Below are 14,091 nucleotides of genomic sequence, written 5' to 3'. Positions count from 1 at the left end.
TTGGTTGTGAGGCAAGTAAGATGGCGGCGCCCACGGGACGGACGTGTTGTGAGGGGAGCAAGATGGCGGCGCCCACGGGCAGCACGTGGTCTGAGGCGAGGAAGGTGGCGGTGCCCACTGGCCACACGCGGGGGGTGCAGGGACAATAGCGGCGATTGAGCGGGCCTGGCACACTGCAGCGAAATGTCTTTTCTTGCCGCAGGCCTTGCAGAGCGCGCTCCGCGCCGGGCAGCGCTGCCGGGGGTGTTTTGTCTGTCTGCAGAAGTAGCACTTGGGTCCCCCGGGGTTGGTTGGCTGCCGTGTGGCGCAGGCATGGGATTGGCTGGGGGCAATCGCTGATGGGGTCCACGATGGGGTGGCCGCTGGAGAGGTCCACGATGCCCAGGAGGGGTGGGCCGTGCGGTCGAGGGCATACGCCTGTACGTTGCTTGAGGTGACTGAGCGAGAACGCTAGTTTCTAGGTCGCCGCGAGGTAAAGCGTAGCCCCTTCTAAGAGGCGCTAGCGGATGTCGGCCGACCCTATGCCCGTAATGAACGCGTCTCTCTTTAGCAGGTTAGAATGTTCAGCGGCCGAAACGGCCTGGCAATTACAGTCTCTCATCAGGGCGAGCAGAGCACGCCAGACATCTTCCACAGACTCACCGGGAAGTTGGTGACGCGTGGACAGGAGGTGCCTGGCACAGTTCTCCTTCAGTAGCGCCATGGCCTCTGCGTAGGTAGGCGCGTCCTGGATGAGGGGAAAGACATCGGAGCTCAGCCGCGTGTACAAAATCTGGAGCTTCTGTGCTTCTGGGATTGGGTCTGTCGCAGATCCGATGTATGCGTCAAAGCAAGCTAGCCAATGTGCGAAGTCCTTTTTGGCGTTGTCTGCTTGAGGATGCAGCTGCAGGCGATCCGGCTTGATGCGGTGATCCATCTGTATAAAATCTCTGTGTAATAAATTGATGCACTATCAATTACGACGAGGCGAGAGTAGAGAGTAATCGAGGCTTTATTACACAGAGATGTGTGGCCTCCTCCAGCTGCTGCCGAAATGGCTGCCGTTCGGAGAGCACACACATTTATACTCCGCCTACTGGGCGGAGCCAGCAGGCAGGGATCTACCCCCGTACCTGTAGTACAGGGGCCTTACCGTAATACCCTTGTGTGCAGTACATACAATATAATACAACAGTGGCGACTACCACACTCCTACTATGCCCAGTGGGTCCCGAATTACGCGGACAAGGCCCGCCCACTCATTCAGTCCACAGTTTTTCCCCTGACGGCTGAGACCCGCCAGGCCTTCAACCGTATCAAGGCAGACATCGCCAAGGCCACGATGCATGCGGTCGACGAGTCCCTCCCCTTCCAGGTGGAGAGCGATGCATCGGATGTAGCTCTGGCTGTCACCCTCAACCAGGCGGGCAGGCCTGTGGCCTTCTTTTCCCGCACCCTCCATGCCTCTGAAATTCGGCACTCCTCTGTCGAAAAGGAGGCCCAAGCCATTGTGGAGGCTGTGCGACATTGGAGGCATTACCTGGCCAGCAGGAGATTCACTCTCCTCAGTGACCAACGGTCGGTTGCCTTTATGTTTAATTATACACAGCGGGGCAAGATCAAAAATGACAAGACCTTGAGGTGGAGGATCGAGCTCTCCACCTATAACGATGAGATCTTGTATCGCCCAGGGGGCTCAATGAGCCCCGTGATGCCCTATCTCGCGGTACATGTGCCAGCGCACAAGTGGACCGACTCCGGGCTCTCCACTATGACCTCTGCCACCCGGGGGTCACCCGGTTTTTCCATTTCATTAAGGCCCGCAACCTGCCCTACTCCATTGAGGAGGTCAGGACCATCACCAGAGACTGCCACGTCTGCGCAGAGTGCAAGCCGCACTTCTACCGGCCAGATCGAGCGCACCTGGTGAAGGCCTCCCGCCCCTTTGAGTGCCTCAGCATGGACTTCAAAGGGCCCCGCCCCTCCACTGACCGCAACAGGTACTTTCTGAACGTGATTGATGAGTACTCCCGGTTCCCTTTCGCCATCCCATGCCCCGATTTGACTTCTGCCACAGTAATTAAAGCCCTCCACAGAATCTTCATTCTGTTCGGTTTCCCCACCTACATCCACAGCGATCAGGGATCCCCTTTTATGAGCGATGAGCTGCGTCAGTTCCTGCTCAGCACGAGCATTGCCTAGGGCAGGACGACCAGCTGCAACCCCCGGGGAAACGGGGAGGTAGAGAGGGAGAACGGGACTGTCTGGAAGGCCGTCTTGCTGGACCTGCGGTCTAAAGATCTCCTGGTCTCCCGCTGGCAGGAGGTCCTCCCCGACGCGCTCCACTCCATCCGATCGCTCCTCTGCACCGCGACCAACGAGACCCCTCACGAACGTGTGTTTGCCTTTCCCAGGAAGTCCACCTCCGGGGTCTCGCTCCCAACGTGGCTGACAGTTCCTGGACCCGTCCTCCTCCGGAAGCATGTGCGGACCCATAAGTCGGACCCCTTGGTCTAAAAAGTCCACGTCCTACATGCGAACCCGCAGTATGCCTAAGTGGCACATCCTGTCGGGCGCCAGGAAACAGTCTCCCTCCGGGACCTGGCACCTGCTGGGTCTCCACCCACGACCTGACACCGCACCCCCTCCCGGTTGCCTCATTCACCCCTGCGCCACTCACCCTCCCCCCAGCGAACCTCACCGCAGCCCCCGCCCCAGTAGGATCCGTCCTCCCACTGGTTCCACTCAGGGGTGACGAAGACGAGGACAACACGCTCTCGGAGTCGCAGGTGACCAAGTCGGCGCCCACAACACCACCGGGACTGAGGCGATTGCTGAGGGTCAAGGCCCCCGACAGACTTAACTTGTAATGTTTTCCACCACCCTCGCCGGACTCTTTTTTTAACAGGGGTGAATGTGGTAGTCACCACTGGTTGTATTACATGTATTACGGCACTGCCCGTACAGTAGAGGTACATGGGTAAATACCTGCCTGCTGGCTCCGCCCAGTAGGCGGCGTATAAATTGTGTGCTCGCCGGTGCTGCAGCCATTCTGGTTCCAGCTACAGGAGGCACAACATCTTTGCTCAATAAAGCATTGATTATTCCACTACTCTCTTTTTTTGGTAATTGATAGTGCATCAGTGATGGAGTGTCCAGCCCGCATACAGGGACCACCCAAGTGGAGGGTCGAACTGTGGGCATGAGTCAGACATTGTCTAACGATGTGAAGCTCAGAGCTCATCGCAGAGCGGGCTGTCATCATCCTCCATGCCATGGACCAGACCCTCTGTCACTGTCAACCCTTCGAGCCCAGCTCATTGTGCTGCAGGTGGATGTGTAATGGAGGGGTGGTGTGCATGTGGGTCATGTGCGTGGTGAGCAAGTGAAGCTCACAGTTTTAAGCCTCGACCCTTCAGTCGCGGCAGCCCTTCCCGACCCACAGAATGTAGGAGGAGACACACTCCAAGAGATGCACACAGCGATCCTTGATGCAATCGGCTTTAACAGAGGAGACCCCGTATAAGGCCTAAATAAGTGTAGGCAAAAGAAGACAGAGCACCCCACAGCGTTTGCTGGACGTTTGTGGATTCACTTCACCGCAGTTTTCGGAGAGGTAGCCTGCGCCCATTTGTCCCCAGATAATATGGCCAAATGGACCCGAATTCTAGTCTCCCACGCCACAGGAGCAGGACGAAAAGCTTGTGCAAATTATGACCCCTCCGATGAGGCCCACAATGAAAAATGGGTTTTGAAGAGATTGTCCCGCGCTTGGGAGCAATCAATTGCAGGCAAAACCGCATTTATAACACCCGATGAAGAGCAGGCAGAGATGAACCCAGTTAAAGCGCACCAGAACCCCGCATGGGTAAATGAGGGCAGGAACAGCCCACCCCAGCCCAAAGCTCAGGAATATTACAACTGTGGACAGTTAGGACACTTTGCACGAGAGTACAACGCGCCCCAGAAGCAGCAGAGAAGCCAACAGACAGGCACCCTAAACAGGAATAGGGCAAAGCCGATCCATAGCGTTAGCACCCGTTAAGAGAATGCAGACATGAATGGCACCGACTGACAGTGTTCGGGCTCCCCAACCTGGGTCTGCGACACCCTTTGGGACAAGTCCGGTAGACCGGTAGTAGGCAAAGTCCGGGGACAACCCGTAGAATTTCTTTGGGACACAGGAGGGTCCCACATCACACTCAATTCCTCCACGATGTTTCAGCGAGACACGTGGCCCACAACAGACACCATCACACTCAGCGGTTTTACAGGCCATTTACAACAGGGACACATCACAGCCCCTGTAGCAATACAAATAGGGAACATCACGACTAAGCACCCCGTAGTTTTAGTTGATCTGCCCAGATAGCAGAACATATCTTCGGGATCGATTTCATGAGCTCCCATAACCTTTCTTTCGACCCAGTTAACAAGTGTGTATGGAAAATGGCAAAGGCAGCACGAGCCCCCGCCACGCTCACAATAGGAGAGCATGTAAACAGGATTAGCTCAGTAGGAGACTTCTGGTTCGACCCTCGAGCCATTAGTTCAGACATACAAGTTAGGGCAGTCCTGCAGGAACACAAAGCGACATTTGCACAGCACAAGCACGACTGTGGCAAATTGGCTGGCTTTGTGAACATTACAGGTCCCGACCCTAAACCCCAGAAGCAGTACGGATTTCTCCAGGAAGCAGAGGGAGAAATCTCCAAAGTAATAGAGAGTTTGTTGGATCAAGGCGTACTCAAATCAGTAGCCTCCACAAACAACGCACCAATTTGGCCCTTCAGGAAACCGGATGGATCATGGCGACTGACCATTGATTACCGGGACAAAGTAACCCCAGCAGCAGCCCCCACCGTAGCCACGAGTCCCGAGACCATGCTCAAACAGAGACTCCAGTCAAAATTCTTTTCGGTTTTGGACATTAGTAATGGCTTTTGGTCCATTCCATTGGCTAAAGCGTGCCAGTACAAATTCGCCTTTACATTCCAAGGGCAACAATACACGTGGATGTGCCTTCCACAAGGCTTCCACAACTCCTCCTCCATTTTCCGCCGACAGCTGGCAAATGGTTTAGCAAAATTTTCCCGCCCCGATTGTCTGGTCCAGTACGTAGACGACTTGTTACTACAGACAGACACAAAGGGAGAGCACATTTCGCTTCTTGCCGAGCTCCTAGCACTCCTAAAAGAAATTGGTTGTAAAGTCAACCCCAAGAAGGCCCAGATTTTGAAAGAGAAAGTGATTTACTTAGGAACAGTGATCACTCATGGTAAACGCGAGATCGAGCACAAGAGAATTGACTCGATCGTCAAATTGCCCCTTCCTCACAATGTCTCAGCCCTCGGTCATTTTTAGGACTGGTTGGCTACTGCCGAAACCATATCAACAGTTTCGCCACTAAAGCAGCGCCCCTTTCCGAACTTCTCAAGAAGCAGGCACCTTGGGAATTTAAAAAGAGCGCTCAGCACTACAGGTCCCAGATCCACTTTCCCTATACGCAATCGAAGTTGCAAGCACCGACCGAACCCTTTCGGCCTTACTCCTCCAGGAACGCCATGACCAATTACGCCCCGTTGCATACGCCTCACGTGTGTTAGACCCCATAGAGCAAGGATTTTCTGCCTGTGAAAGGCACCTGCTCGCAGTTTTTTGGGCAGTGCAATACTTTGCATACATTACAGGACTCAACCCCAAACCATCCTCACAGAACACACCCCGACACAGCTATTATTAGACGGCCGACTTAAGGATGGCACAGTCAGCCAAATCCGCGCAGCCCGTTGGACCTTTCTTTTACAGGGACGGGACATCACAGTAAAAAGAACCAAGACCCACACCTTCCTTGCCGATAATTTGCAGTATGCAGACACCCCTCATGAATGTGAGACCATCACCATGAAACAGAATACAGGCCCATTTATTCCCAAGACACCTCCCAGGAAAACAGGTAGTACACCCCAGAGACCCCAGCCCACAGACACATGCGCACCCCTGAAGATTTATGTGGATGGCTCCTCCACAGTGTTAAATGGAGAGAGAATTACCGGTTGCGGTCTATATGTAGAGGACACGCTGGGACGCGCCCTAGATTAAATTTCATTAAAGTTGCCAGGACACTTAGGCTTGCAGGCAGCGGAGCTGGCAGCGATTGCATATATTGTAGACCACCCAGACTCGTTCCCGACCCCAGCAGACATCTATTCGGACAGCTTGTATGCCTGTAATAGTTTGACAAAGTTCCTACCACTCTGGGAAACAAGAGGATTTGTTTCCGCGGACGGTAAACCCCTACCCTCAGCCCCATTACTCCGCCATATCTTAGAGACAGCGAAGGATAGAAAATGCGGAATAATTAAGGTTCGCAGTCATCACTGTTCTTCCCTCCCTGGTAACGTTGAAGCAGACGCCCTAGCAAAGGCAGGCTCCAGGCATGGTTATTTTTGGACCCCCCCCCCCAGTACACGCAATTCAGGTCTCACAGACCAACATTCAGGATCTAGCGAAGGCCCAGAATGAGGGCAAGAAACTCAGGGAAGTTTTAAAGGGAACCTTCCCAGCCCCATATGATAAATACAGAAACGCAATCACCACACACGACAGTGTGATTTTAAAGGATGGCATTTATATAGTTCCCAGCCAGGACAGGAACTAGATCATTTGTCAGTTGTGGTAAACCACTGTGTTCCTTTAAGGGTTGTACCGTAGAACCTGCACTACAGGTTCACCTGGGTCCCTGCATGCTAGCTCCGCCCAGGAGCCGGGTTATAAATATGCGTGACCTTCAGCTCGCAGCCATTTCGCCAGCTGCTGTAGGAGGCCGCACTTCAGAGACTAATAAAGCCTCAGTTTGAATTCAACTTCGTCTCCAGCCAAATTGATCGTGCCTCATCAGTTCCATGACAATCATGGACACCAAGGAATTGAACCCACCCTAGCCCACCTCAGACCGCTCTGCTGGTGGCCTGATTTAAAAGTCGATGTAACACACTACATTGAGAATTGCTTAATCTGTGCCCAGAACAATCCTGACAGATATGCGAAAAAGGCTCAACTTAGTCATACCCGCCCCGTTAATGGACCCTGGACAAATCTCCAGATAGATTATATAGGACCCCTACCCCCGTGCAGAAATGGTTACAAGTATGTGTTGGTGGTCATAGACACCGTCAGAAAATGGAAGCATTTCCATCACGAACTAATACGGCCAAGACAACGGCTAAAATATGAACACACACATCTTTACCAGATGGGGCCTCCCACGCAGTATAGAGTATGATCAAGGCTCCCATTTCACCGGACGTGTAATGAAAAACGTCCTCACGATTTTCGGCATTAGACAAAAGTTCCATATCGCATACCACCCCCAGCCAAGTGGTATTGTAGAACGAATGAATAGGACATTGAAAGCCACACTCAGGAAAATGGTACAGCAGAATAACAGCACCTGGGATTCAGTACTCCCATTTGCTTTAATGTTTTTAAGAAACACGGTATCCACGTCCACAGGATACACCCCCCACACACTCATGACCGGACGCCCCATCAAAGGCACGGAGTATTTATTAGGACTGGATTTGGCCAGCCCCGCAGTTACAGCCCTCACGCATGAAAATATGGTTAAACAACATAAAGACAGCCCAACTCGCAGCAGCAGTGAGACTTGGAACCAGGAAGAAACAGAACAAGGCTTGTTTCGACAAAACAGTACACACCACTGAGTTTACAGTAGGGCAACAAGTCATGCTTTCCCTTTACAACCCCAGTTCATTCCTTGCCCCAAAATATTCCGGACCGTACTCCATTTCGGACAAAGTCAGCCCCTCAATATACAAAATAACCTATCCAAATGGTAAGTCTGCGTGGTTTCATATAAACCAGCTCAAGGCTTACGGCTCACAGAATAACCACACACACCACATCCTGCTCGCAGCAGCAGACGAGCACGCCCCGCCCATAAATGACGCATTCCTACCCTCCCCCAACCACTCCAGCCCGCCCTCAGACACGACTTCAACTCCGCCCACAGAGGCACGACTCCGCCCCTCCCTTCTTTCAATGAGCAGCGACAGTGATAGCGATCATGATGACGATAGCCACAACACACCATGTTACGCCTATACCCCTGTACCAGGCCCCACTCCCAGCGAATCTGAGCATGATTCTACTGACCCATTTGAGATTACATACATCAAAGCCCCTGACCCAGACCCACCGCCCGACGATTACGGATTGAAGCATAGTAGCTCCAACCCTGACACACTATTCTGGCACCGAGACAATTCGTTCAGGGTCATCCGGAATGATGAGATGGACCCCAATTCACCCCAAGCAGCTTTAGCACGGTTACTACAGACACGAGTTTGGCAGCCGGGAGAAGGTGATGACTTAGAGTCTGACTCCCACCAAACGAATCCCTTTGCGACCCTGTTCGCTGTTGAGCAGTGAGGTGTCCAGATGATGGAGAAAAAAGGAACCGATGGAGAGATACGGTGTCCTTTCTGATGGAACCTGCACCATGTTTGTTGAATGTTTGTTCGTTAGTGTTAACGTTAAGTGTTGTTCATAAACTCAAAAGTTTTCACGGCCCCACGTCACCACTCCTTTGACGCCCAATGGCTGTTAGAGGAACAAGTTTGTCCCCAGACAATAGTTCAGAGGAACTAGTTTGTCGACAGAACACAACTCATAGTTGCTCTCCTAATTCGAGAGGCAGCCCCACATGACGACCACATTCTTACCCATTCTTGCCAGTTGCTCAGGCAGGGGAGAAACGGCATTGGTCCTCGCCCTGCCTGAGGACCCCCCTCTGGTCTGCTACGCTCGGGCATTGATCACCGTCCTACCCAGGGATTCCACGCATTTCTTACCCCATTTTGGCTCATTACGTTCAAAATTATTTTGTTTGATTTTGGCAACCCTTCGATTGCTTCCCTATGCTATTTACATCCTCAAACACTGGGATGGTAAATCACACAGGCTGCGAGACGGCTCGCAGTACGGCAGTATTTTTCTTAGATGTCTTGTCCAAATATTTGGTTTAAAAAAAAAGAGGGAGTCACAGATGGTGACCAATTATAAAGGGAAATTGGCAGTAAAGGACAGACAGACAGGCATACGAGATCTTAAGCAAGATAATAACAGAAATTGTGCTTGTGTTCACAGAACTCCGGAAACCCAAGAACCCCCGAGGAAGACAAAGAAAAAGACTGACAAAGAAGAAGACAGCCTTCGTGTTCACATGGATCTTAGTGGGATCCCTTCAGTTGCGCGGGGACGCTACCCCCCTGACCCTTACCACACAAACCGTAAATGATTCCCACCCCTGCAATACACGGAACCCTGAGATAACTAGCCCCGCGACAGCTAGCAATACCCCGACCTGGTGTGATAAGTTTATCACCTGGTACTCACTCTCATATGTAGTCAAAGCACTCTTAGTGCTGGCGATACTTTGCAGTGTCGTGCAAACGTTTAGAGTCAGGAAATGGTGAAGGAGAGCATATCGCTCTCGCATCCCGGTATACAGATTTAGGTCCCCCATTTTCGGATTTCACCAGACCCCCGAACCCATTGGGACGGATTAAAATGCATCCATTTTCTTTATGTATTCTGTGGAATAAAGAGATATAAACCTCTGTGTCTGACTGCCAGGCCAGAGAAATTTGTGTGCTGCTATTTTTGTACTGGTTAAGATGTATAGATTTTTTAGATTGTTTGAATGAGGATAGTTTACTGAGAATAGTTAGAGGTTCCAGTTTTTTATTTTTCTGTAATGCATGTATTCATGTCATAGAGCCCCGGAGAGTTTTATGATAAGGAATGTATTTTAAATGATTTAGGTAAAATTGTGTTGCATAGGATAGGACAGTGTAGAGCCTAAGCATGGGTGCCCCGGTTGTCAGAGGATGAAGACGACGAAGTAGTGTGATTCTTCACGCTTCGCGTTGAGGATCACAAGGAGGGGGCCTTGAACTTGGCCTCAATTAATTGGGTCTTTACCCAATCATTCGTATCGATCTTCCTCCAAAAGAGAGGTGGTTCCCTGATTGCTGGGCATGTCCTAGTGACCGTTGGTCTGCTTTGTTTTAATCTCTTCTGGCGCTGGGGTGTCTGCCTTAACATTGTGTATCTAAATGTTTCCCTTTTGTCCCCGGAGATGGCACATTAGTATGTAGATTGCTTAGCAGTTTCTGTCTTGTCTGAGAGCTTAAGGTTCTAATCAACAGACAGAGCTTGCACCTGCTCGTTTCTTAGTATTGTCCAATTTTCCCTGCATTCTTTGCAAGTGTCCATTTTGTATTCGGGACGTGGCCATCCCAGATGGCTACACCCTTGGTCCCCAACTCCAAATCATCTATGTAAATTGTGAACAATTGTGGGCCCAACACTGATCCCTGAGGGACACCACTAGCTACTGATTGCCAACCAGAGAAGCACCCATTAATCCTCACTCTTTGTTTTCTATTAATTAACCAATCCTCTATCCATGATACTACTTTACCCTTAATGCCATGCATCTTTATCTTATGCAGCAACCTTTTGCGTATCTACCCCACTGGTAATGTCCTCAAAAAATTCCACTAAATTAGTTAGGCACGACCTGCCCTTTATGAACCCATGCTGCGTCTGCCCAATGGGACAATTTCCATCCAGATGCCTCACTATTTCTTCCTTGATAGATTCCAGCATCTTCCCTACTACCGAAGTTAAGCTCACTGGCCTATAATTACCCGCTTTCTGCCTACCTCCTTTTTTAAACAGTGGTGTCACGTTTGCTAATTTCCAATCCGCCGGGACCACCCCAGAGTCTGGTGAATTTTGGTAAATTATCACTAGTGCATTTGCAATTTCCCTGGCCATCTCTTTTAGCACTCTGGGATGCATTCCATCAGGGTCAGGAGACTTGTCTACCTTTAGCCCCATTAGCTTGCCCATCACTACCTCCTTAGAGATAACAATCCTCTCAAGGTCCTCTCCTGTCATAGCCTCATTTCTATCAGTCATTGGCATGTTATTTGTGTCTTCCACTGTGATGACCGACCCAAAAAACCTGTTCAGTTCCTCAGCCATTTCCTCATCTTCCATTATTAAATCTCCCTTCTCATCCTCGAAAGGACCAATATTTACCTTAGCCACTCTTTTTTGTTTTATATATTTGTAGAAACTTTTACTATCTGTTTTTATATTCTGAGCAAGTTTACTCTCATAATCTATCTTACTCTTCTTTATAGCTTTTTTAGTAGCTTTCTGTTGCCCCTAAAGATTTCCCAGTCCTCTAGTCTCCCACTAATCTTTGCCACTTTGTATGCTTTTTCCTTCAATTTGATACTCTCCCTTATTTCCTTTGATATCCACGGTCAATTTTCCCTCTTTCTACCGTCCTTCCTTTTTGTTGGTATAAACCTTTGCTGAGCACTGTGAAAAATCGCTTGGAATGTTCTCCACTGTTCCTCAACTGTTTCACCATAAAGTCTTTGCTCTCAGTCTACCTTAGCTAGTTCTTCTCTCATCCCATTGTAATCTCCTTTGTTTAAGCACAAAACACTAGTGTTTGATTTTATCTTCTCACCTTCCATCTGTATTTTAAATTTCACCATATTGTGATCGCTCCTTCAGAGAGGATCCCTAACTTTGAGATCATTAATCAATCCTGTCTCATTACACAGGACCAGATCTGGAACCGCTTGTTCCCTCGTAACACCATTACATACTGTTCTAGGAAACTATCGCGGATACATTCTATAAACTCCTCCTCAAGGCTGCCTTGACCGACCTGGCTAAACCAATCGACATGTAGATTAAAATCCCCCATGATAACTGCTGTACCATTTCTACATGCATCAGTTATTTCTTTGTTTATTGCCTACCCCACCATAATGTTACTATTTGGTGGCCTATAGACTACTCCTATCAGTAACTTTTTCACCTTACTATTCCTGATTTCCACCCAAATGGATTCAACCTTGTCCTCCACAGCACCGATGTCATCCCTTACTATTGCCCGGATGTCATCCTTAAATAACAGAGCTACACCACCTCCTTTACCATCCACTCTGTCCTTCTGAATGGTTTGATATTCTTGGATATTTAACTCCCAGTCGTGACCATCCTTTAACCATGTTTCAGTAATGGCCACTAAATCATAGTCATTCACGATGATTTGTGCCATCAACTCATTTACCTTATTCCGAATACTACGAGCATTCAGGTAAAGTACACTTATGCTGGTTCTTATACCTCTGTTTTGAATCTTAACACCTCGATCAGTAACTTCTCCTAAGTTATATTTCCTCTTAACTTTTCTCCTAATTTTCCTTTTCCTTGTCGTTGAACCCATATCTTCATGTAACAACCTGCCATGTCGCTTACCATTTATGTTTTTACTTCCCATTTTATTCCTTTCAGTATTACTGGGCCTATTCACTGAGCTCCCCTCAGTCACTGTACCTTGTACTGTCGCCCTTTTGGATTTTTGACTATGGCTTCTCTGCTTTACACTTTCCCCCTTACTGCCTTTTGTTTCTGTCCCTGTTTTACTATCTTCCGACTTCCTGCATCGGTTCCTGTCCCCCTGCCACATTAGTTTAAACTCTCCCTAACAGCTCTAGCAAACTCCCCCCCCTAGGACATCGGTTCCAGTCCTGCCCAGGTGCAGACCGTCCGGTTTGTACTGGTCCCACCTCCCGCAGAACTGGTTCCAATGCCCCAGGAATTTGAATCCTTCCCTCTTGCACCATCTCTCGAGCCACGCATTCATCCTATCTATCCTGACATTCGTACTCTGACTAGCTCGTCGCACTAGTAGCAATGCTGAGATTACTACCTTTGAGATCCTACTTTTTCGTTTAACTCCTAACTCCCTGAATTCAGCTTGTAGGACCTCGTCCCATTTTGCACCTATATCGTTGGTGCCTTTGTGCACCACGACAGCTGGCTGTTCAGCCCCCACCCCCCCCCACCGAATGTTCTGCAGCCGCTCCGAGACATCCTTGACCCTTGCACCAGGGAGGCAACATACCATCCTAGAGTCTCGATTGCGTCCGCAGAACCGCCTGTCTATTCCCCTTACGATTGAGTCCCCTATCACTATTGCCCTGCCATTCTTCTTCCTGCCCTGCTGTGCAGCAGAGCCAGCCACGGTGCCATGAACCTGGCTGCTGCTGCCTTCCCCTGGTGAGCCATCTCCCTCAACAGTATCCAAAGCGGTATATCTGTTTTGCAGGGAGATGACCGCAGGGGACACCTGCACTGCCTTCCTACTTTTGCTCTGTCTTTTGGTCACCCATTTTCTATCTCCCTCAGTAACTTTCCCCTGCTGTGTGACCAACTCGCTAAACATGCCACCGACCATGTCCTCAGCATCGCGGATGCTCCAAAGTGAGTCCATCTGCAGCTCCAGAGCCGTCGAGCGGTCTAACAGGAGCTGCAACTGGACACGCTTCTTGCACGTGAAGGAGTCAGGGAGAGTGGGCGTGTCCCTGAGCTCCCACATCGCACACGAGGAGCATGGCACGGGGCTGGGATGTCCTGCCATGTCTTAAACCTTAGGTTAACTTATACAACTACAATTTCAAAAAACGAAAGAAAAAATAAATAAATAAAGTAGACAATGAAAAGAAAAACTACTTACCAGTCACTTACCAGGGTTAAAAAGCACCTCCTCCCCACCCAGCTTCGAATTCCCACCTAGCTTCAAATTCCCAAACTCACTATTTGCTGTCTCACTTTGGCTGTGTCTTCTCTGGCTCACTGGGAGAACTCGGGCTCATTAATGGGCTGACGAGGTTCCATGATTAAGTGTTTGGGCTTCCAACCTTCATTGTGGAGACTGACAAGAAGGCGTTTCACGAGGTGAAGCAGTGGCTCTCGTCAGAGGAATTACTTACACATTTTAACTCGAACAAGCCCATGTCCCTCACGTGCGACGCCTCACCATATGGCGTCGGGGCGGTCCTGGCGCACTGGATGCCCGATGGCTCAGAGTGAACTCCAGCCTCGGTGAGTCCCGCATGCTGGCGGACGGCAAGCGGAACTAGGCCCAGATAGAGAAGAAAGGCTTGGCAGTGCTGTTTGCGGTGCGGAAATTCCACCAGTACGTTTATG

The sequence above is a fragment of the Scyliorhinus torazame genome, chromosome 8, assembly GCF_047496885.1.
Source record: "Scyliorhinus torazame isolate Kashiwa2021f chromosome 8, sScyTor2.1, whole genome shotgun sequence".
NCBI lineage: Eukaryota > Metazoa > Chordata > Chondrichthyes > Carcharhiniformes > Scyliorhinidae > Scyliorhinus > Scyliorhinus torazame.
The sequence above is the reverse complement of the archived record's forward strand: the minus strand, read 5'-3'. Positions refer to the sequence as shown.